The sequence below is a fragment of the Balaenoptera ricei genome, chromosome 18, assembly GCF_028023285.1.
Source record: "Balaenoptera ricei isolate mBalRic1 chromosome 18, mBalRic1.hap2, whole genome shotgun sequence".
Taxonomy (NCBI): Eukaryota; Metazoa; Chordata; class Mammalia; order Artiodactyla; family Balaenopteridae; genus Balaenoptera; species Balaenoptera ricei.
In genome coordinates, this window is record NC_082656.1 from 64,188,367 (window position 1) to 64,215,805 (window position 27,439).

At 36.8% G+C, this 27,439-nt stretch overlaps 1 long non-coding RNA gene across 1 annotated transcript in view; it reads right to left on the reverse strand.

The window, feature by feature from the left end:
* Nucleotides 1-337: 337 nt before the first annotated feature.
* LOC132352588 (uncharacterized) overlaps nucleotides 338-27,439 on the reverse strand; it is a 170,329-nt gene continuing 143,227 nt past the window's right edge. The window contains exon 3 of the long non-coding RNA XR_009498798.1: nucleotides 338-410. This is a non-coding gene — a long non-coding RNA (uncharacterized LOC132352588). The remainder of the gene's footprint in view (nucleotides 411-27,439) is intronic.

The following is a 27,439-nucleotide window of genomic DNA, read 5'->3' on the forward strand; positions in this document are numbered from 1 at the left end:
GTGTGTGTGTGTGTGGTAAGAGTACCTGAGGGCTTCCCTGGTGGCGCAGTGGTTGAGAATCTGCCTGCCATTGCAGGGCACACGGGTTCGAGCCCTGGTCTGGGAAGATCCCACATGCCGCTGAGCAACTAGGCCCGTGAGCCACAACTACTGAGCCTGCGTGTCTGGAACCTGTGCTCCGCAACAAGAGAGGCCGCGATAGTGAGAGGCCCGCGCACCGTGATGAAGAGCGGCCCCCGCTTGCCGCAACTAGAGAAAGCCCTCGCCCAGAAACGAAGACCCAACACAGCCAAAAATAAATAATAAATAAATAATAAATTTAAAAAAAAAAGAGTACCTGAAATCTGTTCTCTTAGCAAATTTCTGGTATAGGCACACCATGTAGATTTTTTGGGTTCTCTTCCAGACCACTGCAATAAAGTGAATACCACAATAAAATGAGTCATCATGAAGTTTCTGGTTTCCCAGTGCATGTAAAAGTTATGTTTACACTATATTGTAGTCTATTAAGTGTGTAATAGCAATATGTCTAAGAAAACAATGTACATACCTTAGCTAAAAAACATTTTATTGCTAAAAAATAATAAGCATCATCTGAGCCTTTAGCTAGTTGTAATCTTTTTGCTGGTGGAGGGTCTTGCCTTGATGTTGATGGCTGCTAACTGATCAGGGTGGTGGCTGCGGAACGTTGGGGTGATGCTGTGGCAGTTTATTAAAATAAAACAACAGTCAAGTTTGCCACATCAACTGGCTCTTCCTTTCATGAACAATTTCTCTGTAGCATGCAATGATGCTTGCTAGCATTTTACCCACAGTGGAACTTCTTTCAAAATTGGAATCAGTCCCCTCAAACCCCACCCCTGCTTTATCAACTAAGTTTGTGTGTATTCTAAATCCTTTGCTCTCATTTCAACAATCTTCACAGCACCTTCACCATCTCAAGAATCCACTTCCTTTGTTCATCCATAAGAAGCAACTCCTCAACCACTAAAGTTTAATCATGAGATTGTAGTAATTCAGTCACATCTTTAGGCTCCACTTCTAATTCTAGTTCTCTTGCTGTTTCCAGCAAGAACACAAATGTTCTTAATGGCATCTAGAATGGTGCATACTTTCCAGAAGGTTTTCAATTTACTTAGCCCAGATCCCTCAGAGGAATCACTATCTATCACAGCTAGAGACTTATGAAATGTATTGCTTAAATAAGACTTGAAAGTTGAAATTACTTCTTGATCCATAAGCTGCAGAATGGATGTTGTGTTACCAGGCATGAAGACAACATTCAGGGACTTCCCTGGCAGTCCAGTGGTTAGGACTCTGCGTTTCCACTGCAGGGGGCACAGATTGGATCCCTGGTCAGGGAACTAAGATCCTGCATGCCAGTGTGGTGTTGTCAAAAAAAAAAAAAAAAGACAGCATTCATCTTTTTGTCCATCTACATCGTGCTCTTGGATGACTCAGTGTATTGTCAATGAGCAGTAATATTTTGAAAGAAACCTTTTTTTCTGAGCAGCAGTTCTCCTCTGTGGGCTTAAAATATTCAGTAAAACATGTTTTACAACATATTCTATTTATAGAGCACAGGCAGAGTAGATTGAGCATAATTGTTAAGAATCCTAGAATTTTCAGACCCTAGAATTTAAATAAACTTTGGCTTCAACTTAAAATTTTACCTTGAACTCTTAGAGACCATTGTGGTATCATTAACTGGCCCAATTTCAACATTCTTGTGTCTCAGGGAATAGGGAGGCCAGTGGAGCAGTCAGAATACACACATTTATCTATTATGTCCAACATCTTTTACGGGCAGGGTTCGTGGAGTCCCAAAACAATTACAGTGGTAACATCAAAGATTACTGATCACAGATCACCATGACAAATATATTAAATGAAGAGTTTGAAATATTGTGAGAATTACCAAAATGTGACACAGAGACATGAAGTGAGCCAACGCTGTTTGAAAAATGGAGCCAGTAGACTTGCTTGATGCAGGGTTGCTACAAACTTTCAACTTGTACAAAATGCAATATCTGTCAAGGGCAATAAAGTGAAGTGCCAAAAAATAAGGTTGGCCTGTATTCAGTTCAGTATTATTGAGGATAGTCATCATGCTGTACATAGATCTCTAGACTTATTCATCCTACATAACTGAAACTTTGTACCCTTTGATCAACATCTCCCCATGTCTCCCACCTCTCTGCCCCTGGTAACTGCTATTCTTTGCTTCTGTGTATTCAACATTTTTGGATTCTACATATAAATTATATCACACAGTTTTTTTCTTTCTGTGTCTGGCTTAACTTAGCATAATGTCCTCAAGCTTCATCCATGTTGTTAGAAATGGCAGGATCATTTTTATGGATGAATAATATTCCATTGCTTATATACACCATAATTTTTTTTATCCATTCATCCGCTGATGGACACTTAGAATTTTCCATATCTTGGCTATTGTAAATAATGCTGCAATCTACAGGGGGTACAGATGTACAGGTATCTCTTTGAGGTACTTATTTCATCTTTTGTGGGGGTATATACCCAGAAGAGCCATTGCTGGGTCATGTGGTAGTTCTATTTTTAATCTTTTGAGGAACTTCTATACTGTTTTTTGCAAAGCAGCTGTGAAATTTTACATTCCCACCAAGTGTTTTAGGGTTCCCTTTTCTCCACATCCTTGCTAACACTTTTATCTTTTATCTTTTTGATAACAGTCATAATAACAGGTGTGAGGTGATATGTCATGGTGGTTTTGATTTGCATTTTCCCAATGATTACAGATGTTCAGCACCTTTTCACGTATCTGTTGGCCATCTGTATATCTTCCTTGGAAAAATGTCTATTCAGGTCCTCTGCCCATTTTTAAATTAGGTTTCTTGTGTTTTTGCTATTGAGTTGTATTAGTTTCTTTATTTATTTTGTATATTAACCCCTTTTCAGATATATGGTTTGTAAATATTTTCTCCCAATCCAAATGTTACCTTTTCCTGTAGTTGATTGTTTCCTTTACTATGTGGAAGTCTTTTACTTTGATGTAGTTCTACTTTTTTATTTTTGGTCCAATTTCATTCTTTTGGATGTAGATATTTAGTTTTCCCATTACCATTTATTAAAGAGACTATCATTTTCCCATTGTGTATTCTTGGTGCCCGTGTTGAAATTAATTGACTGTATATACTTGGGTTATTTTATGGCTCCTGGTTCAGTTCCATTGCTTTATGTGTCTGTTTTTATGCCAGTTCCATACTGTTTTGATTACTATAGATTTGTAATGTAACTTGAAATCAGAAAAAGTGATGCCTATTTTTCTTTCTCAAGACTGCTTTGACTATTTAAGGTCTTCTGGGATTCCATGTGAATTTTAGAATTATTTTTTCTATTTCTGAGAAAGAATTTTCAAATAATAACTCCTAAATGTATAGACGTTGGTCCTATATTATTGATATATACCATATAAACTATTTTTAACTGTTCAGTTTTAATAACTTCACAAGTATAAATACTACAAAGTAACAAAAAATCATTTGAAAATGTCTTCTTAAAAATTTAAAATTTTAAAATTTAAAAACATTTAAAAATTTTTCAAAACTTATTTAGCTTTGTGAAGGTTGAAAAATAAATTTTCAGTTTTAATTTTTCATCATTTTAGCCATCTTCAACAAAAGCACTATAATAAAAGTTTAAAATTTAGTATTAATTATTCTAAACTCAGAAAATCAAATATTTCTATATGTTATTTGTATGGATTAGAAACATCAAAAAAGAATGTACCCATCCTTTTTCAAAGTTAATTTATAAGTTCTTTTTATTTTCAAAGGTAAATTTTTTAATTCAGGAAATTTTGAATTTACCATTTCTATCTATCTTATTTGATATAATGAAACAAGTCCTTCTTTTAATTAAAGAGATTTATTTTCTACACAAACAAGCAAGTTTCAAAAAAATTTCCATCAGTCACTAAGTAGACAGGTCATGGCCAAATACTTCAATAATCTTTGTGAGAGACGTGCCAATGAAAGAGCAATGCAAAAAGTAATTTTTAAAATGTCAGCACACAGGACTTCCCTGGCGTCCAGTGGTTAAGACTTCGCCTTCCAATGCAGGGAGTGTGTGTTCGATCCCTGGTTGGGGAGCTAAGATCCCACATGCATTGGGACCAAAAAACTTAAACATAAGACAGAAGCAATATTGTAACAAATTCAATAAAGACTTTAAAAATGGCCCACATTAAAAAACTAAGTGAAGTAAGCCAGAGAGAGAAAGACAAATATCATATGATATCACTTATATGTGGAATCAAAAAAATAAAATAAAATAAAAGATACAAATGAACTTATTTCCAAAACAGAAAGAGACCCTCAGACATAGAAAACAAACTTATGGTTATTAAAGGGGAAAGGGGGATGGGGGAGGGATAAATTAGGAGGTTGGGATTAGTATATAAACACTATTATATAAAAAACAGATAACCAACTAGGACCCACTGTATAGCACAGGGAGCTATTAATATTTTGTAATAACCTATAAGAGAAAAGAATTTGAAAAGGAATACATACATTGAATTGCTGTGCTATACATGTGAAACTAACGTGATATTGTAAATCAATTATAAGAAAAATAAAGTTACTAGGAATTGCCCCCCAAAATGTGTCCAAATATCTCCAGCATCATTCTGGCACATTGCTTGGAATCCTTTCACTGACCATTTCTTCTTTTTATTAAGTTGTTACAGATAACAAGGAGGTAATTATTACACTCTTATCTAACTCAGTATGAATTAGAGTCCTAAATAATTTTCCACCAGTAACTACTGCATCTGCTTTTCATTCCATTTTTAGTATTTTCAGACTTAATAGCCAAAAGAATGGAAAGAACACAAATAGGAAGTGTAGAGAAAAGGGATTGTCTAGTCTGAAAAATCTCAGTACCTTTATCTTCTTCAATGGAACTGACTCTCCTAACCCTAATATTTATTTATAAATATTTATTTATTATTTTCTATTCACCCTCAATTTCTAAGAGAAGAACCTTATCAAGTCCTGTCTCCCCACTGAATTACATTGTCTTCTCCGACTGTTCATTCCTTTTCTCTATGGTTAGTGTTTTCATTTTAACCCTTCTCTAAATACCGGTTATTACAGTTTTAATGTTTATGTTCCCCCAAAATTCAGATGGTAAAGTCCTAACCCCAATTGTGGCAGTTTTTGGTGACAGGCATCTAGGGAAGTAATTAAGGTTTAATGAGGTCATAAGAATGGGGTCTGAAAATGATAGCATTTGTGTCCTTATAAGAAGTCTGCTAGCTTGCTGTATCCTCACATGTGCACTGAGGAAAGGCCATGTGAAGACACAGCAAGAAGGTGGCTGTCTACAAACCAGGAAGGGAGACTTCACCAAAAACTGATAAGTCAGAATCTAGATCTTGGACTTCTAGCTTCCAAAACTGTGAGAAGATAAATTTCTGTTGTTTAGGTCACCCAGTCTATGGCATTTTGTTATGGCAGCATAAGCCCACTAATATACCATTGCAGTTATTATTATTAACTCTTGTCAATTGAGTTAATCTTACTAATTCATCTGCTTAAAATTGTTTCCTTCATCCATCCTTATATCTGAGTATAATTTGTTTTTTTCTGACATAATTCCTTTAGTACTTATTTCTTCTACAAGTGTTCACAAAAGGAAATTTCCTCAGTTTGTTTTTTTTGTATTCAGAAAATATATCATTCACTCTTGAATGATTTTGCATTTGAATGTAGAAATACCTCCAGCAATGTGACTGTTCTTCTGTTCAGATAAACTGAAATATCATTTGGTCTTTCTTGTTGATATTATTTAATACATGTAGAAGTGACCTTCTGAAATTATTTAAATATCACTTCTCCACCATCTTCTTGAAGTTTCCTTGAAATGCTGCCAGGCATATGTTAAAGTCACTCACTGTATATCCCTTAACTTCATACTTGGTTCTGGTTCTCTGTGCAGATTTATTGATGTTTTATAGGCACTGTCTTAAGATTTCTTTCCTTTACTGTGTCCAATATAGAAATTATCCTATTGAATACATTTTGTTTTATTTTGCTTCCATTTAATAAATGTATTTGTTTTTGTCCTCATCTAATTGTTTTGTGTGTGTGTGTATTCAAATGTTCTTGTCTCATGTGCCTATGTTCTTATTAATTTATTTCTTTATTATATAGTTTATTTCTTTACAGCTTTTAAAATCTAAAGCATATTTTTAAAATTCATTTTGAGCTGCAGCTAATACTTGCATTTAAGAATGAATTTATATCCTACCTATCTATACCGTTGTGTCTTTCTTAGTATTATTATCCTTAATAGAATTGGCTATTTTATCTTAAGGATTTACCTTTTCATATATAAGAATAAACTGTGGCTTACTGTTATAGATATAATATGTTTTATAGTTATTTTCTTTGTTCGTTTATTGATTCCCTTCCCCTTGTCCCCTAAGAGCCCAATTCAGAACCATGGTTTCTATTAGTAACTCAAAATTTCATCCTGTAATTATATTATACTTACAGAGCCTAGTGGCTAGACTCAAGTCTACCTGGTTTCTCTCTTCCTCCTATCATCTCTCTGTGCAAATACACAACTTTATATACCCTGTGTGTGACAATCAGCTATTTCTGGCCCTCTTTACTCAAAGTTTAATTCTCTTGCTATTTATCAGCTATTCTTGTTGCCTGAAGTCTAACACCATTTCCTGTATCTTGTGCTAATGTTCCACAGGCTGTGACTTCATTTTTGACTGTAAATTACTTGTGTGTTCTATTCCACAACTGAAACAGATTGGGCCTTACTTTGTTAAGAGCAGCAACCTCTTTGTTAATTTTTAAAATATCTGAAATTGCTGTAGGTTTTCAGTATTTTTTTTAGTTCTTTCCATCAGTTTCCTACAGCAAAACAGGGACCAGGCCAAAACTTTCCATGAACACTTGGTTAAGGTTTCAGAACTATGGGCGGGAAGGTGAGCCATGGAGTAGCCAACAATTACTACACAAACTCAGACACTTCCACAGCAGAGTATTCATGGCTGCCCTGAGTGCATGTGCGCGTTGTGTCCTGAATAAGAGCATCTAGCCCAGGAGGTGCATAGAGGTTGAAATCGAGTCCACTCCCAGTTTATCATGCTCTGTGCTTTGGCTGTGACTGCAACTGCTTGGGAGGGTCACCTTTTTCTAAATCACACAGAGGTAGTGTATGGGTTTAAAGTGACCCTGGTGGACCCTTGCTAATACCCCTCCTTACTTAACAACTGGCATGCTTCAATATCTCAGAAAGCACCTACCCCTTCATGGCCCAGAGGACTTTGGGCGACCAAATCTTTGTTCAGCATTTAAGTCCTTTGTTGCCTGTAAGTTTTCAAACTTTTCGAGACCATCTTCTACTTCCTATCAAACACATTGACATAAACATATACCCCACATTAATTTAATATTAATTGAATTAAAGGATTTTTGTAAGTTTCCAATGGAAATTATTTGCAACTCATTTAATTTATGACTCGCAATGATTTCTTGGCAATCATACATATTCGAGAATTCTTGCAAAAAGAGATAATCTGAGAAATTAATTTCCAAATGTAATGACATTTTAATGAATACTAATTTTTTGTTGTTGTTTTCACATGCAAATAGAGAAAGTTTTGTTTCTAATTTTCCTACGTGTATGCCTTTTATTTTTTTTAATTTTAATTTTATTTATTTTTTTATACAGTAGGTTCTTATTAGTCATCCATTTTATACACATCAGTGTATACATGTCAATCCCAATCTCCCAATTCATCACACCACCACCACCCCCTTGCTGCTTTCCCCCCTTGGTGTCCATACATTTATTCTCAAATTCTGTGTCTCAATTTCTGCTCTGCAAACCGGTTCATCTGTACCATTTTCTAGGTTCCACATATATGTGTTAATATACGATACTTGTTTTTCGCTTTCTGACTTACCTCACTCTGTATGACAGTTTCTAGATGCATCCACGTCTCTACAAATTACCCAAGTTCGTTCCCTTTAATGACTGAGTAATATTCCATTGTATATACATACCACATCTTCTTTACCCATTCGTCTGTCGATGGGCATTTAGGTTGCTTCCATGACCTGGCTATTGTAAATAATGCTGCAATGAACATTGGGGTGCATGTGTCTTTTTGAATGATGGTTTTCTCTGGGTATATGCCCAGTAGTGGGATTGCTGGGTCATATGGTAGTTCTATTTTTAGTTTTTTAAGGAACCTCCATACTGTTCTCCATAGTGGCTGTTATCAATTTACATTCCCACCAACAGTGCAAGAGGGTTCCCTTTTCTCCACACCCTCTCCAGCATTTGTTGTTTGTAGATTTTCTGATGAAGCCCATTCTAACTGGTGTGAGGTGATACCTCACTGTAGTTTTGATTTGCATTTCTCTAATAATTAGTGATGCTGAGCAGCTTTTCATGTGTTTCTTGGCCATCTGTATGTCTTCTTTGGAGAAATGTCTATTTAGGTCTTCTGCCCATTTTTGGATTGGGTTGTTTGTTTTTTTAATATTGAGCTGTTTATATAGTTTGGAGATTAATCCTTTGTTTGTTGATTCGTTTGCAAATATTTTCTCCCATTCTGGGGGTTGTCTTTTCGTCTTGTTTATGGTTTCCTTTGCTGTGTAAAAGCTTTTCAGTTTCGTTAAGTCCCATTTGTTTATTTTTGTTTTCATTTCCATTACTCTAGGAGATGGATCAAAAATGATCTTGCTGTGGTTTATGTCAAAGAGTGTTCTTCCTATGTTTCCTCTAAGAGTTTTATAGTGCCCGGTCTTACATTTAGGTCTCTAATCCATCTTGAGTTTACTTTTGTGTATGATGTTAGGGAATGCTCTAATTTCATTCTTTTACATGTAGCTGTCCAGTTTTCCCAGCACCACTTATTGAAGAGACTGCCTTTTCTCCATTGTATATCCTTGCCTCCTTTGTCATAGATTAGTTGACCATAGATGAGTGGGTTTATCTCTGGACTTTCTATCCTGTTCCATTGATGTATATTTCTGTATTTGTGCCAGTACCATATTGTCTTGATTACTGTAGCTTTGTAGTAGTCTGAAGTCAGGGAGTCTGATTCCTCCAGTTCTGCTTTTTTCCCTCAAGACTGCTTTGGCTATTCAGGGTCTTTTGTGTCTCCATACAAATTTTAAGATTTTTTGTTCTAGTTCTGTAAAAAATGCCATTGGTAATTTGATAGGGATTGCACTGAATCGGTAGATTGCTTTGGGTAGTATAGTCATTTGCACAATATTAGTTCTTCCAATCCAAGAACATGGCATATCTCTCCATCTGTTGGTATCATCTTAAATTTCTTTCATCAGTGTCTTATAGTTTTCTGCATACAGGTCTTTTGTCTCCCTAGGTAGGTTTATTCCTAGGTATTTTATTCTTTTTGTTGCCATGGTAAATGGGAGTGTTTCCATAATTTCTCTTTCAGATTTTTCATCATTAGTGTATAGGAATGCAAGAGATTTCTGTGCATTACTTTTCTATCCTGCAACTTTACCAAATTCATTGATTAGCTCTAGTAGTTTTCTGGTGGCATCTTTAGTTGCACTGCAGCATGTGGGAATCTTAGCTCCCCAACCAGGGTTCGAACCCACGTCCCCTGCACTGAAAGGCGGATCCTTAACCAATGGACCACCAGGGAAGTGCGTGGCAGCCTGGATGGTGGCATCTTTAGGATTCTCTATGTATAGTACCATGTCATCTGCAAACAGTGACAGTTTTACTTCTTCTTTTCCAATTTGTATTCCTTTTATTTCTTTTTCTTCTCTGACTGCCATGGCTAAGACTTCCAAAACTATGTTGAATAACAGTGGTGAGAGTGACATCCTTGTCCTGTTCCTGATCTTAGAGGAAATGCTTTCAGTTTTTCACGATTGAGAATGATGTTTGCTGTGGGTTTGTTGTATATGGGCTTTATTATGTTGAATAAGGTTCCCTCTATGCCCACTTTCTGGAGAGTTTTTATCATAAACGGTGTTGAATTTTGTCAAAAGCTTTTTCTGCATCTATTGAGGTGATCATATGGTTTTTATTCTTCAATTTGTTAATATGGTGTATCACATTGATTGATTTGCATATATTGAAGAATCCTTGCATCCCTGGGATAAATCCCACTTGGTGAGGGTGTATGATCCTTTTAATGTGTCGTTGGATTCTGTTTGCTAATATTTTGTTGAGGATTGTTGCATCTATATTCATCAGTGATATTGGTCTGTAATTTTCTTCTTTTGTAGTATCTTTGTCTGGGTTTGGTATCAGGTTGATGGTGGCCTCATAGAATGAGTTTGGGAGTTTTCCTTCCTCTGTAATTTTTTGGAAGAGTTTGAGAAGGATGAGTGTTAGCTCTTCTCTAAATGTTTGATAGAATTCACCTGAGAAACCATCTGGTCCTGGACTTTTGTTTGTTGGAAGATTTTTAATCAGTTTCAATTTCATTACTTGTGATTGGTCTGTTCATATTTTCTATTTCTTCCTGGTTCAGTCTTGGAAGGCTATACCCTTCTAAGAATTTGTCCATTTTTTCCAGGTTGTCCATTTTATTGGCATAGAGTTGCTTGTAGTAGTCTCTTAGGATGCTTTGTATTTCTGCAGTGTCTGTTGTAACTTCTCCTTTTTCATTTCTGATTTTAATGATTTGAGTCCTCTCCCTCTTTTTCTTGATGAGTCTGGCTAATGGTTTATTAATTTTGTTTATCTGCTCAAAGAATCAGCTTTTAGTTTTATTGATCTTTGTTATTGCTTTCTTTGTTTCTATTTCATTTATTTCTGCTCTGATCTTTATGGTTTCTTTCCTTCTGCTAACTTTGGGTTTTGTTTGTTCTTCTTTCTCTAGTTCCTTTAGGTGTAAGGTTAGATTGTTTATTTGAGATTTTTCTTGTTTCTTGAGGTAGGCTTGTATAGCTATAAACTTCCCTCTTAGAACTGCTCTTGCTGCATCCCATAGGTTTTGGATTGTCGTGTTTTCATTGTCATTTGTCTCTAGGTATTTTTTGATTTCCTGTTTGATTTCCTCAGTGATCTCTTGTTTATTTAGTAATGTATTGTTTAATCTCCATGTGTTTGTGTTTTTTACGTATTTTTCCCTGTAACTGATTTCTAATCTCATAGCGTTTTGGTCAGAAAACATGCTTGATATGATTTCAATGTTCTTAAATTTACTGAGGCTTGATTTGTGACCCAAGTTGTGATCTATCCTGGAGAATGTTCCATGCGCACTTGAGAAGGAAGTTTAATCTGCTGTTTTTGGATGGAATGTCCTATAAATATCAATTAAATGTATCTGGTCTATTGTGTCATTTAAAGCTTGTGTTTCCTTAATAATTTTTTGTTTGGATGATCTGTCCATTGTGTAAGTGAGGTGTTAAAGTCCCCCACTATTATTGTGTTGCTGTCGATTTCCTCTTTTACAGCTGTTAGCAGTTGCCTTATGTATTGAGGTGCTCCTATGTTGGGTGCATATATATTTATAATTGTTATATCTTCTTCTTGGATTGATCCCTTGATCATTATGCAGTGTCCTTCCTTGTTTCTTGTAATATTCTTTATTTTAAAGTCTATTTTATCTGATATATGCATTGCTACTCCAGCTTTCTTTTGATTTCCATTTGCATGGAATATCTTTTTCCATTCCCTCACTTTAAGTCTGTATGTGTCCCTAGGTCTGAAGTGGGTCTCTTGTAGACAGCATATATATGGGTCTTCTTTTTGTATCCATTCAGCAAGCCTGTGTCTTTTGGTTGGAGCATTTAATCCATTCACGTTTAAGGTAATTATCGATATGTATGTTCCTATGACCATATTCTTAATTGTTTTGGGATTGCTTTTTTAGGTCCTTTTCTTCTCTTGTGTTTCCTACTTAGAGAAGTTCCTTTAGCGTTTGTTGTAGAGCTTGTTTGGTGGTGCTGAGTTCTCTTAGCTTTTGCTTGTCTGTAAAGCTTTTGATTTCTCCATCAAATCTGAATGAGATCCTTGCTGGGTAGAGTAATCTTGGTTGTAGGTTCTTCCCTTTCATCACTGTAAGTATATCATGCCACTCCCTTCTGGCCTGTAGAGTTTCTGCTGAGAAATCAGCTGTTAACCTTATGGGAGTTCCCTTGTATGTTATTTGTCGTCTTTCCTTTGCTGCTTTCAATAATTTTTCTTTGTCTTTAATTTTTGCCAATTTGATTACTATGTGTCTCGGCGTGTTTCTCCTTGGGTTTACACTGTATGGGACTCTCTGTGCTTCCTGGACTTGGGTGGCTATTTCCTTTCCCATGTTAGGGAAGTTTTCAACTATAATCTCTTCAAATATTTTCTCAGGTCCTTACCCTCTCTCTTCTCCTTCTGGGACCCCTAAAACGTGAATGTTGCTGCATTTAATGTTGTCCCAGAGGTCTCTTAGGCTGTCTCCATTTCTTTTCATTCTTTTTTCTTTATTCTGTTCCGCAGCAGTGAATTCCACCATTCTGTCTTCCAGGTCACTTATCCGTTCTTCTGTCTCAGTTATTCTGCTATTAATTCCTTCTAGTGTATTCTTCATTTCAGTTATTGTATTGTTCATCTCTTTTTGTTTGTTGTTTAATTATTCTAGGTCTTTGGTAAACATTTGTTGCATCTTCTCGATCTTTGCCTCCATTCTTTTTCCGAGGTCCTGGATCATCTTCACTATCATTATTCTGATTTCTTTTTCTGGAAGCTTGCCTATCTCCATTGCATTTAGTTGTTTTTCTGGGGTTTTATCTTGTTCCTTCATCTGGTACATAGCCCTCTGCCTTTTCATCTTGTCTATCTTTCTGTGAATGTGGTTTTTGTTCCACAGGCTGCAGGATTGTATTTCTTCTTGCTTCTGCTGTTGCCCTCTGGTGGATGAGGCTATCTAAGAGGCTTGTGGACATTTCCTGATGGGAGGGACTCAGTATGTTATTTTATTTGTGTGTTTGTTTTATCAGAATTAAAGCATGGACTCTAAGTGTATCTAGATTTAGACACATGCTCACAACCTTTCTGGTGGGACAGACACAAAGAAAATAAATCCTACTTCTCTAACCAGATGTTCATAAATTTAACAAATAAAAAATCAAACATAAAGTATATTAGAAAAACGTGGACCAAAAAGAAAAAGACATTGTGTTTATCCCATGTACTAATGCAGTTTTCCAAAAATGAGTAAAATAAGTTATCTATCCATGTGATCATTAATTTAATGACAGGGAAGTGTCATACGGGAGTGATACTAAGAGTCTATGAACTATGTATTGAATTTAACCATCCTTTTTATAATTAATAGTCTCCAGAATACACATTAAGCCTAAGTACATGAATAGCTCTAAATTGAGGGTCACAATATTAAATCTACATTATAAATCTCAATGAATTTGTAACATGCTAATGAACTTAATATGTAGTACAATTATCTGTTAAATTATTATGACTCATAAATGTCATATTTCCAATCCATAACACCACAAATTGTAGTAGAAATGAAAATTTGAATGTTTAAACTGTTTTCATTTATACCTTGATTTTATTTTAGTATTTATTAATTGTCAAAAATACAAAGAACTTAAAGACTTACTTCTAAGAGAGCTTGACATTTTGTGAAATTTTAATACTCCAACTCAGACTCCAATTATTTCTATAAGATTGCATTTGAATTAATGTATAAGTTTTTACTGTCCTTTGGAGACAGCTGCTAAGCTTGCCATCATACTCATTAAGACCATGTAACACTATACTCAAACACCTCTTGTGAAACACTTCAATTAATAATAAAATGTAGAATTACTCAGTTTTCAATTCCATTGTCAAATATATGTAATATTTGTCATATTGCTCAACACTAAACTATACAACTCTAATATACACTGGCATACGGTATAACTGAAATCGATTTATTTTGAACAATTATGCACATACTGTCATATAAATAAGAGAAATATATAAGCAAAAAAAAAAAATGAACCTATTTTTAATCTCACTCACCGGGGAATAATATTGTTGACACATTTCTATATTTCCATTTTGTCTTTTCAAAATGAAGGTATCAGGTTTATGTATATTTAAATTAAAAAGATTCCTCTATTTCTTAACTGAACAATTCCTCATGCTATAAAATATTTGCTATAAATGCTGTTATAAGCTTCATGATATTCTGGTGTGCAAGAATGCAGTAACCTACCTCTGTCTGTAAATTTAGGTTGCTACCTTTGGAAAAAATATTGCCTTTCTTTTCTATGTTTTAATTGCATATTTTAAATATTAATGTATATATCTTTCCCCTAGCACATGATGCAGAAATTCAGTAAATATTTGTTGAAAGCATGTTTGCATTATTCTCCACTGCGACTTGTTTTGGAGCTAAGATTTATTTTTAACTAAATGATAAGTATATGATATTTTTCAATATCCTCTTAAACTTTTATAATAAATCTTTCTCAGGAGAAGCCTTGGCTTAGTTGTCTTATTTTTGAAAGGAGTCACTATGCCTGAAAACCAGTTTTGGGCTCCCTTGAGGGGCAGACCCAGTTACAAGTATCACCATGCTCAGAAAATCTCAAAGCTGTGGCTTACTCTTAGGTATCTGTGGTTCTCCCAGGCCAGCTGCAACTTCCCCATTAAGTGTCTTTTTACGAAAATAATTCCACTTAGTTTCTTAGTCATATAGCACCTTATGAGGTTATCAGAGGAGCAAAGCTAAGTAGTTAACCAGATCAATTGTGCTTACAGTAGAGGAAAGACATGTGTTAACCCTCTGTCCACATATAACTATTGTGTTTTTATGGGTTTTGGATTCCACATCCTTCTTGACAAATTTCTTTATACCAGTTATATATACATATAAATACACACACACGTATATATAAGTATAAAGAAAGGATATATATATGTTTATATAGATGGTATAAAGAAATTTATAAATATAACTTAATTATTTAATTCTAGTATATATGTATAGTATATATAGGGGCATCTTAAAATGCAGGCAGAACTTCATTTCCTTTCTTTTCTCCATGGGAAAAATTTTTATCAAGTAGAATATACACATTTGATGTTGAGTTCCAGTTCTTTTAATTTTCACTATGATTATGTCATCTTTAACAACTAATGACATGAATATTTTTATTATCACAGAAACATGCAAGAAAATTATGAGAGAAAAGTCATTTCATCTTTGATGATAAAAAACAAATAGATGATAAAGCATATCAATCATTATCTTATTTATACATCTAGCTTAAAATATATGTTAGTTTGTTGTCTTTTTTAAAATAAAACTAAGCCATTATGTTTGTACCTCTTGTTTGCCTACTGAACGTATTCTGTGCTGAAAGTTTAATCCCAGAAAAGAAAGAATTTGAGTCTTGACTTAAAACTCTCACAAGGGATTGAAACAGCTTAAAAAATAATACATATGTGATTTTTAAAAAAACTTTTCTGGAGAAAATAAAATTGTTTAATTAAAAAACACTAATAATTATTCTCCTGTACATCTTATAACTGCTCACAGCCTCATCTCACTTAAGAACTCTGTTAGTTGGTTAATGACCTCATATTTAGCTTGAACAGAATCCAATATCTTTCATTCAGAAAACTGCCTATATTCACATTTTTTATTGTTTTCAAACTTCATTGTGCCTAATTCCTGTGTGAACTAAAATGTTATGCCTCTCATCAGAGAAAATACGTTTGGGGAAGTCTGTTAGTTTTGAGGCCTGCCACACAGCAGGAGAGAAATAAAAACACAATACAATGAATAATCTAGATATAGTCAAAGAAAATGGAAAAATCCACTCATCTGAAAAAAAATTCTGAACTTTAGTTGTTAGTTTTTATTTCATTTTTGTTTTTACTTTTAGCAAGTGCAGAATATTGATATACTAGATACTCACCTATAAATAAAGACAAATTTTTGGTTTCCCATTCTGGTAACATTTGCAACTATCACTAATACCCCCCTCACTTGTAGTAATGTGGTGTGAATCCTATTGACCTTCCCTGGTCTTTTCCCTGACCAAAAACCTGCAATCCAAAGGTGAATTTATAAATGGAGAGAACTAATCAGCACAGCACCTTTCAGAGTGACCTTGGTAGAAAGGGTGAAGGACATTTTTTGGTAGGAGTTTAAGATTATGTAACAAGAGGAGTATAAATCATTTTTTGTTTGTGAATCCTTAAAGAACTTTGCCTCAAAAAGTAGCTTAGTAATGATAAATGTATTTGAGTCTTTTAGTTATTTGGGAGAAACAGCAAACTGCAACTCCAAGTTTTCTGACCCTGTATGCCCCTGGGACCTAAAGTTACCATTTCCTTCTCTCTGGGAGCAGAATCTGTCAGGACGAAATTTATGGAAGATTGTCAGTCCTGTATAATTTATAAGATCAAAGAGGAATCTTGGAAACTGCTGAGTTCTTTAAGATATTTTCAAGTTTTGTTTTTTGTTTGTTTGGTTCTTATTTTGTTTTCTTTTAATAGGAGATGGATATATTGGAGTAGAAGGAAAAATAAAAGAAGGACTCTATGGAGATAATGAAGAAGCAGTATTAGGAAAGGAGAAAACGTCCAAATGGGACATTCTCTGAAAGTTCAGGAATTTACATTCTAGTAAAATTTTGAATAAGTAAAATTATTTAGAGATTGTAGATGTGTTATGGGCTTAGGTTACCCCCAACTAACAAAGGTAAAAGAGAACCTAGAACCAACTTATAAAATTGCTTTGTGGAAATGGATACATGTGCATATGTTCCATTGTATAATCTGATAGAATTGGGAATGTATAAAGTTTTGGCCTGCTATTATGCCAGTGATTGGTAAGTACTTCAAACTGAGCTACACATATAGTGTATGCTGGCAAAGCAAGACATAGAGGCTGCAGGGTGGGAAGAGGAATTTCTCTCTTACACTAGCTGATTAGGCCACACAGGTAAAAGAAAAAGGGACTGATTTGAGCAGCTTTAGTTCTTATGATTTTGCAATGCCTACAAAAATTTAGCTGAGGGCCATTTTTATCTTTTATTATTGTGATGTGATATAGACTTTGCCAGAGTGGTAGGTAACATCTAATATTTCCAAGGCCCCAGAATGATGGGGCAATGTTCTACAGTAATTATTTTTGCCAAGGAAAGTCAATTATATGAAGGACCTGATTAAAGAATTACTAATTAATAGCATTATCTCAAAGAACCAAGTTCATGTTAATTGTGAACTGTTTTAGGGCAGAAGAAATCAGAGAAAATTAACATGTGTGCCGATTATCGCAACAGATTGGTTTATTTAAATTCTACTGTGTACAGAATGTCCTGGATTGCTTAGTAGCAAGCTAGTTTAGTTTCAGATTAGAAGATACTTTTAGCTTAGGGAAGTGGATAAACACATTCATCTGGCCAATGGGATATTTTTAAAATGTAAAGATGCCTTGGAAAACCTCTGAAACCCAAGCCTCCTTGCAAACACTGATGTTTGAGGATGTTTTAGTGTATTCAGGAGTATAAATTACCTCGAGAAGCAGGTAAATCTTGACAGCTTAATTGAATTTAAAGGGATTTGGAAAAGCATGATCAATGAATTTGGGAAAAAAACAGATTCTAAATTGGTACATAATAGTTTTCAATTTCGTCATATCTTAATGAAGTATGTTGGGTCCATAATAGCTCAAAAATCTACAAATAACATTCAAAAAATATGCCTCCTCACGTTTCCTAACCCTGAATGTAAGGTAATTAAAAGTGTTTAGAGGTTACTGGTTATTTGAGACAATGTGTCAAATAATTCTCCAAGATAAAAAGAAAAAAATAATCTCTTATGAAGTTGGTACTGGAAAACCATATGAGGGTAGACGGTTCAATGCAGCCCCAGAAAGGATATTCTTTCTCACCCAAACACACACATACACATTATTGTGGAAGGGTTTCTCTTTAACCATTATTAAGCATCTTTGCATTCACTTTTGTTCATTCTAGCATGTATTTATATTAAATACTGGCACTATATCTAGGCTTGGAGTGTAGTGCATTTCTGTGGAAAAAAATTTTCTCATGAATATCTGATTGTAAAACTCTATATTTCTTAACATTCTTAGTTGCTGCCACAGAAAATAACTCTAATTTAAATGGAAAATGCATCTCATTTTATTCTTCTAGTTTGTGAAGTTATATTCATGCAGCTTATATTTAGAATATAAGGAAACCTAAATATTGTATTTTTTTTCAGTGAAATGTTACCAAAACTAGCATATTTTTATCCAGATTTTGAGGGGAAGTGGAAGAATTGCATAAGAGTGGATAATGGTAGAATGATAAAGTAAATCCCTTCACAGAGGTGCTCAGTAGCTATTGTGGCCTAGATACTGTAAGAAACGGTGAGTTTATCAAATTCACAAGAAACATAGAGGAGATCAACAGTCTCAGTGTTCTCACTGATGGTATCGTGTATTTGTTTGTTCTGGTGATAGAGAAAGAGCTTCATTTAATGAAATTTTCTACATCAATGTGGATGTCTCCAGCTGTAGGTTTGACTTTAAAGAACCTCCTCAGTAGTGAGAATGTACAAACCAACTATAACACATGCTTTTGGCACTGAGCCATAAACTATGTTATACTTGGCTCACTAATGATGCTGAACCCATTAAAACTAGCAATGGTTTTCACATCTTTAAAATTTGAGCTGAAAGTCGTTAAAGGAAGCTGGTATGATAATGACAGCATCTCTAAGTGTTCCCCCAAGATGGACTTTTGTGCTTCCCTTCATTTTTCTAAGAACCATAGTGTACCTCCCCTGAAGAGACACTCATAACTCTGCCCTTCTACTCCATCTAGGCCTTTGGTTTTCCTGCATTCATCACCACCATGAATGACCATACTCCATATCTAAATGGGCATTTACATTGTCAAAGTTACATCTATTTAGATGTTCAATATCAAAAACTAATTTGTTGAGGAGATGGGTTTAATTAGTTATGTATATGAGATCTCAATAGTTTTATGCTATAAGCTTCATATCAGGTAATGAAACGATAGAATCAGTTGTATAGGTACTACACTGGAGATCCTACTTTCTTCACTTAAAAATGAGAGGATAATATCATGTCTTCATTAGAAAGAACAGCATTATTTCTTATTAACTTGATTCGTTTTTTAAAAATTTCCTATTTATTTCAACTATGTTTCAATCACTCTCATAATATGTAGAGATATATCTGTCTCTTAAATTGAATTTGGAAATACAAAACTCCAATAATATAAGTTCTTAACATTCACAGAAAATATGCCAAATTTTCTAAACCTTTCCCCACACAGGCACCCACATCTTTCCTGTTAGAGTCTTTGTGCACAAGCTACCATAACAGACTATGTGCTCACGTCTCTCCCTAGTTCAAAAAAAAACATAAGCCACAGAAGGCAGTATATGACAGAGTCCTTCTGGCTCTTGCAGGCTTCAAATACACTTCTAATAAACATGAACTTCAAGCTTCAGATAAGTATTGATTTAACCTGCAAAATCATATCAAAAGAAATATTATTTAACCATTGACCAACATGTCACTGTTTTCCAAGCAGGTGCGTTTTTTACTAATGTCAGAATTTTGAAGAATGTCTTAAGATTAAAAAAAAAAACAAACTTTTTCTCTTTTTCTTGAAGCAAAGTAAAAATTTTATAATTCTTTCTTATCTAGAAGATAACTCCATTCCATTCAGTTAATGCTCGACTTTTACATTCTTATATTCATAAACCAGCTCTTTATTTCATCAAATGAAGTTTACATCCGGCTTTGGTGACTGTTAATCCATGCTGTCATGAGCAAGGCCACTTGTGGACAGAGGAAGCACTGCTACTAGAAGCTTTTGTTTGTGATTTGTATTCCTTTCTTTTATTTGTTATGAAAAGACATATACAGGGCATTTTGATTCTTCAAAATCATCTTGTAGATAAACACTTATTCCTACTCAAACATTATCAGCTTTTAGCAGAAATGAATTCTTGACACAGTGTTTTGTAGGTAACTAGCCAGTTCAGTAATCTGCAGAAGCAGAAAATAAATGCGTACCTAAGGGTGAGTGACCAATATCTGAGATACTAAGCATTTCCTTTTTGAACTACACAGTCTATATTTAATATAGGATTTAAAATTAGTCACTGCCAATAGAACTGGTAGGAAAGACAAGAACTCTTTAAAAACGAGAGAAAAGTTAATCTTTATAAAGCCTTCATCATTAGTGTCATTCCCATACATAACCTTAAAGGCATACAGATGTGAGTAATCATTTTAAATGATCCTTATTAAACATTTCAAATATTAACCACTAAAATAAAAATTACTACTTTATACTAAGACATGCTTATTCTCACTCTTTTTGAAGTGTGCAAAGAGAGAGAATACAGAGTTTTCTTTACTTCATGATTATTGACACTTTCTGGAGCATGCAAGGAAAGAACACAGTTTGAAGAGAATAAGGTCTAAGAGAAAACATAATGCAGAAATGCTTTACAGTTGAACAAAGGCAAAAATTGCCCGTTGGAGAGTGAGGTTGTATAGTCACGTTATACAAAGATGACCCAGAGAGAGTCTGGCCTCATAAAAACCAGAAAAGAAGGGCATTTCAAAAAAAGAGAGATTCTGTTATAAATACCCCAAGCAAATGAACCAAATAAAGAATGAAATGCAACCTCCGGATATAAAAATATTCGAGAGTTAGGTGAATTTTACACGTGGTATTGAGAGTAGAAAGGAACTGGAACGGGGAGAGTTAATTTCTCTTTCAGTAAGGTTGGCATGGTCAAAGGAAGTGGAACATTACCTCCAGGAAGGATAAAAGTAATATTTATCATGTATGATGTTGTTGTTTTTGTTGTTAAAGGTGGAAGAGACTTTGGCAGAAGGCAGCTACTTTGCAAGTTCTCCATTAATGTTACTGGAACTAGCAGTTCCAGCCTGACAGAGGCAGCTACAGGAGAGGGGGGTTTTGAACTATATCAACGGAACAAGGACAAACAATACAGCAAGTTCTTAGAAGAGTAGGAAAAAAATGTGTTCAGAGGACTGCAAAAGTTTAAGGAAAGGTGAGCAATATAAGTGAGGAATTTATTAAGTTGATAGTGAGGATCAGAGAAAGTTACAGACTTCCAAGTGTAAGAACATTTAAATAAGAGGGCACGCATCTGCCATAAGAGGTGTCCTATTTTGGAAGAGCTTGGTAGAACAAAATGAAGCAAAGTCTGGGGAAAATGTATTTCCTTAATTTATTTTGTTGCAAGTGAACTGAACTTTTTCTTAGTAAAAAGGAAGTGACAAAGAAAAAAGGAAATTAACAAAATTAGAGAGCAGATTTCAGTTTTCATTATGCCACCCTCATATCTTTCTCCTGGGAATTCCACTCAGAAAGTTCAACTATCTAATGGCTTACAGTGATTACAACTGAGCTTACATTGAGAACTCATCTCTTGAACACATCTGCCTTCTATTTCATTCTGTGCTAAGGTCTTTTCAGAGAGCTTACATTCTAGGTCCTAAGTGCTACTACAGACCCTACAAGGACGTTCAGTAAATGAGACATACGGTGACAAAATTGTTCCCTCGGGTCTGAGGTACTGATACCAAGAGAAGCATAGAGTTCTCCTGCAGTTGGAAAGGGAAATCCTAAGAAGGTGTATGTGGAGTTTGAATGGAAGTAGAAATTTTGACCTGATAAACTAATACAGTTTGCAGTCTAAGTAATTTCATAACATTGCTAGCTTTTACTTTTAGATTATGCTTAGACAAGGAGGGAGGTCTCTGAGGAAGAAATTGGTGCAGGTTCTGCAAGCCTGATGATCATGCACATTTATGCAGCTTGTGCATTACAGGGGTTCCTGACCAAGGGGGATGAAAGAGGAAGAATCAAGCGTGTGCTCTGCATTGTGAGGCTTGCCCCCGGTACCATTTACCTGGATGCAAAATACTGTCTATTCACCAAGTCATCCAGGGCAGGGCTGCACCCATCCAGAAAGACAACTGTTTTCTCATTTACAGAAATCTGCCTTATGGGTTATAAAAAAGACTTGAGCAGGAGCAGTCTTTGCCTCTCTCACATAGACTATGGGCTATTTTCTTATCTCATAGTCTCCTACTTTATATTTGATCAGATATCAATATGAATCAAAATAATTTTATTACTATGTTAAATATTAAATATAGGTTTAAATTAAGTATATAATATGAATCCACAATAAATAATATAAAAGTGTAAAGTATCAGCAAAAGACAGATAAAAGAATGAAACAAAGTTGAATGCTGAACTAGAATAAAATTACCAAAAAATATTAGGTATATGAATATATGAGAAGAAAAGAATAATGCTTAATACATTTCCTATAGATATGTTTATATATTTAAAAAGTCAGATCGGGTAAAGGGAATTTCGAAAGAAATGAAGCGACACATGCAGGCAGCAGTACAAGGCCTGTACTTCCTCCTGACAGCAGTGAACAAGAGGTTTCTACAGCTGAAGTCCAGTCACTCCCCTCTATTTTTTCCCCCCAATTATCAAAAATAGGCTTTTGGTATAAGAGGTCCTCAGGTTGGAGGTGCTCAGGGAAGGGTTCTTTCTGCTCTATTCTTTCTCCTTGTGCATTTCCAAATCGCATCTGTATAGTTAGAATTGTTAGAAATTGCCCTGTGGGGTGTCAGGGAGAGGAGTTAATTAATCCTTTCCAGGACCCAGTCCAGGAACTTCCTAAAGCTAATTCCTAAGCTAAAATTAAATGTAAGTTTAACACCATTTCATTTAAAAGAGCCTTCAATAAACTATTAAAAATACAATATTATGATTTTAAGGTACCTTTTAAATATTCTAAAATAACTTAGCTCCACATAAGGTGGCCTTCAGAGACTAGTGTCTGGGTATCCAAAATGTATTTCCAAAAAGCTAAGCTGATAAAAGATGATCAGTACTGCAGAGTTAAAAAGCTGAGGAAAGGGGAGGAGAGAAGATGGCGGAAGAGTAAGACGCGGAGATCACCTTCCTTCCCACAGATACAGTAGAAATACATCTACACGTGGAACTGCTCCTATAGAACACCCACTGAACGCTGGCAGAAAACGTCAGACCTCCCAAAGGGCAAGAAACTCCCCCCGTACTTGGGTAGGGCAAAAGAAAAAAGAAATAACAGAGACAAAAGAATAGGGACGGCACCTGCACCAGTGGGAGGGAGCTGTGAAGGAGGAAAGATTTCCACGCACTAGGAGCCCCTTCGCGGGCAGAGACTGCGGGTGGCAGAGGGGGGAAGCTTCGGAGCCACGGAGGAGAGCGCAGCCACAGAGGTGCGGAGGGCAAAGCGGAGAGATTCCCGCACTTCCCGCACGGAGGCTCGGCGCTGACCAGCACTCACCAGCCCGAGAGGCTTGTCTGCTCAGCCGCCGGGGCGGGCGGGGCTGGGAGCTGAGGCTCCGGCTTCGGTCAGATCGCAGGGAGAGGACTGGGGTTAGCGGCGTGAACACAGCCTGAAGGGGTTAGTGCACCACAGCTAGCCGGGAGGGAGTCCGGGAAAAAGTCTGCAGCTGCCGAAGAGGCAAGAGACTTTTTCTTCCCTGTTTCCTGGTGCGCGAGGAGAGGGGATTCAGAGCGCCGCCTAAACGAACTTCAGAGACGGGCGCGAGCCGCAGCTAACAGCGCGGATCCCATAGCAACAGGGGCGCAGAGGAAAAAACGGAGAGACTCCCGCACAGAGGCTCGGCGCCGAGCAGCGCTCACCAGCCCGAGAGGCTTGTCTGCTCCCCCGCCGGGGCGGGCGGGGCTGGGAGCGGAGGCTCGGGCTTCGGTCGGATCGCAGGGAGAGGACTGGGGTTGGTGGCAGGGAGAGGACTGGGGTTGGCGGCGTGAACACAGCCTGAAGGGGTTGGCGCACCACAGCTGGCTGGGAGGGAGACCGGGAAAAAGTCTGCAGCTGCCGAAGAGGCAAGAGACTTTTTCTTGCCTCTTTGTTTCGCGGCGCGCAAGGAGAGGGGATTCAGAGCGCCGCCTAAACGAACTCCAGAAACTGGCGCGAGCCGCGGCGATCAGCGCGGACCCCAGAGACGGGCGTGAGACGCTGGGGCTGCTGCTGCCGCCTCCAAGAAGCCTGTGTGCGAGCACAGGTCACTCTCCACACCGCCCCTCCCGGGAGCCCGTGAAGCCCGCCACTGCCAGGGTCCCGTGATCCAGGGACAACATCCCCCGGGAGAACGCACTGCGCGCCTCAGGCTGCTGCAACGTCACGCCGGCCTCTGAAGCCGCAGGCTTGCCCCGCCTCCTCTGTACCCCTCCCTCCCCGCGGCTTGGGTGAGCCAGAGTCCCCGAAGCAGCTGCTCCTTTAACCCCGTCCTGTCTGGGCGGGGAACAGACGCCCTCAGGCGACCTACACGCAGAGGCGGGTCCAAATCCAAAGCTGATCCCCAGGAGCTGTGCGAACAGAGAAGAGGAGGGGAAATCTGTCCCAGCAGCCTCAGAAGAAGCGGATTAAAACTCCACAAACAACTTGATGTGCCTGCATCTGTTGAATACCTGAATAGACAACGAATCATCCCAAATTCAGGAGGTGGACTTTGGGAGCAGGATATATTAATTTTTCCCCTTTTCCTTTTTTTTTGTGAGTGTATATGTATATGCTTCTGGGGGAGATTTTGTCTGTATAGCTTTGCTTTACAATAGCTTTATTTTACTTCACTATATTATAGCTTCTTTCTTTCCTTTCTTTCTTTCTTTCTTTCCTTCCTTCCTTCCTTCCTTCCTTCCTCCTTCCTTCCTTCCTTCCTTCCTTCCTTTCTTTCTTTCTATTTTTTCTCCCTCTTACTCTGAGCCGTGTGGACGAAAGGCTCTTGGTGCTTCAGCCAGGCATCAGGGCCGTACCTCGGAGGTGGGAGAGCCAACTTCAGGACACTGGTCCACAAGAGACCTCCCAGCTCCACGTAATACCAAACGGCAAAAATCTCTCAGAGATCTCCATCTCAACATCAAGACCCAGCATCACTCAATGACCAGCAAGCTACAGTGCTGAACACCCTATGCCAAACAACTAGCAAGACAGGAACACAGCCTCATCCATTAGCAGAGAGGCTGCCTAAAATCATAATAAGGCCACAGACACCCCAAAATACACCACCAGACGTGGACGTGCCCACCAGAAAGACAAGATCCAGCCTCATCCACCAGAGCTCAGGCACTAGTTCCCTCCACCAGGAAGCCTACACAACCCACTGAACCAACCTTAGCCACTGGGGACACATACCAAAAACAACGGGAACTACAAACCTGCAACCTGTGATAAGGAGACCCCAAACACAGTAAGATAAGCAAAATGAGACGACAGAAAAACACACAGCAGATGAAGGAGCAGGGTCAAAACACACTAGACTTAACAAATGAAGAGGAAATAGGTAGTCTACCTGAAAAAGAATTCAGAATAATGATAGTAAGGATGATCCAAAATCTTGGAAATAGAATAGACAAAATGCAAGAAGCATTTAACAAGGACGTAGAAGAACTAAAGAGGAATCAAGCAATGATGAAAAACACAATAAATGAAATTAAAAATACTCTAGATGGGATCAATAGCAGAATAACTGAGGCAGAAGAAAGGATAAGTGACCTGGAAGATAAAATGGTGGAAATAACTACTGCAGAGCAGGATAAAGAAAAAAGAATGAAAAGAACTGAGGACAGTCTCAGAGACCTCTGGGACAGCATTAAACGCACCAACATTCGAATTATAGGGGTCCCAGAAGAAGAAGAGAAAAAGAAAGGGACTGAGAAAATATTTGAAGAGATTATAGTTGAAAACTTCCCTAATATGGGAAAGGAAATAGTTAATCAAGTCCTGGAAGCACAGAGAGTCCCATACAGGATAAACCCAAGGAGAAACACGCCAAGACACATATTAATCAAACTGTCAAAAATTAAATATAAGGAAAACATATTAAAGGCAGCAAGGGAAAAAAAACAAATAACACACAAGGGAATCCCCATAAGGTTAACATCTGATCTTTCAGCAGAAACTCTGCAAGCCAGAAGGGAGTGGCAAGATATACTTAAAGTCATGAAGGAGAAGAACCTACAACCAAGATTACTCTACCCAGCAAGGATCTCATTCAAATGTGATGGAGAAATTAAAACCTTTACAGACAAGCAAAAGCTGAGAGAGTTCAGCACTACCAAACCAGCTTTACAACAAATGCTAAAGGAACTTCTCTAGGCAAGAAACACAAGAGAAGGAAAACACCTACAATAACAAACCCAAAACATTTAAGAAAATGGGAATAGGAACATACATATCGATAATTACCTTGAATGTAAATGGATTAAATGCTCCCACCAAAAGACACAGGCTGGCTGAATGGATACAAAAACAAGACCCATATATATGCTGTCTACAAGAGACCCACTTCAGACCTAGAGACACATACAGACTGAAAGTGAAGGGATGGAAAAAGATATTCCATGCAAATGGAAATCAAAAGAAAGCTGGAGTAGCAATTCTCATATCAGACAAAATAGACTTTAAAATAAAGACTATTACAAGAGACAAAGAAGGACACTATATAATGATCAAGGGATCGATCCAAGAGGAAGGTATAACAATTGTAAATATTTATGCACCCAACATAGGAGCACCTCAATACATAAGGCAAGTACTAACAGCCATAAAAGGGGAAATCGACAGCAACACAATCATAGTAGGGGACTTTAACACCCCACTTTCACCAATGGACAGATCATCCAAAATGAAAATAAATAAGGAAACAAGCTTTAAATGATACATTAAACAAGATGGACTTAATTGATATTTATAGGACATTCCACCCAAAAACAACAGAATACACATTTTTCTCAAGTGCTCATGGAACATTCTCCAGGATAGATCATATCTTGGGTCACAAATCAAACCTTGGTAAATTTAAGAAAATTGAAATCGTATCAAGTATCTTTTCCGACCACAACGCTATGAGACTAGATATCAATTACAGGAAAAGATCTGTAAAAAATACAAACACATGGAGGCTACACAATACATTACTTAATAATGAAGTGATTACTGAAGAAATCAAAGGGGAAATCAAAAAATACCTAGAAATAAATGACAATGGAGATACGACGACCCAAAACCTATGGGACGCAGCAAAAGCAGTGCTAAGAGGGAAGTTTATAGCAATACAAGCCTACCTCAAGAAACAGGAAACATCTCGAATAAACAACCTAACCTTGCACCTAAAGCAATTAGAGAAAGAAGAACAAAAAAACCCCAAAGCCAGCAGAAGGAAAGAAATTATAAAGATCAGGTCAGAAATAAATGAAAAAGAAATGAAGGAAACAATAGCAAAAATCAATGAAACTAAAAGCTGGTTCTTTGAGAAGATAAACAAAATTGATAAACCATTAGCCAGACTCATCAAGAGAAAAAG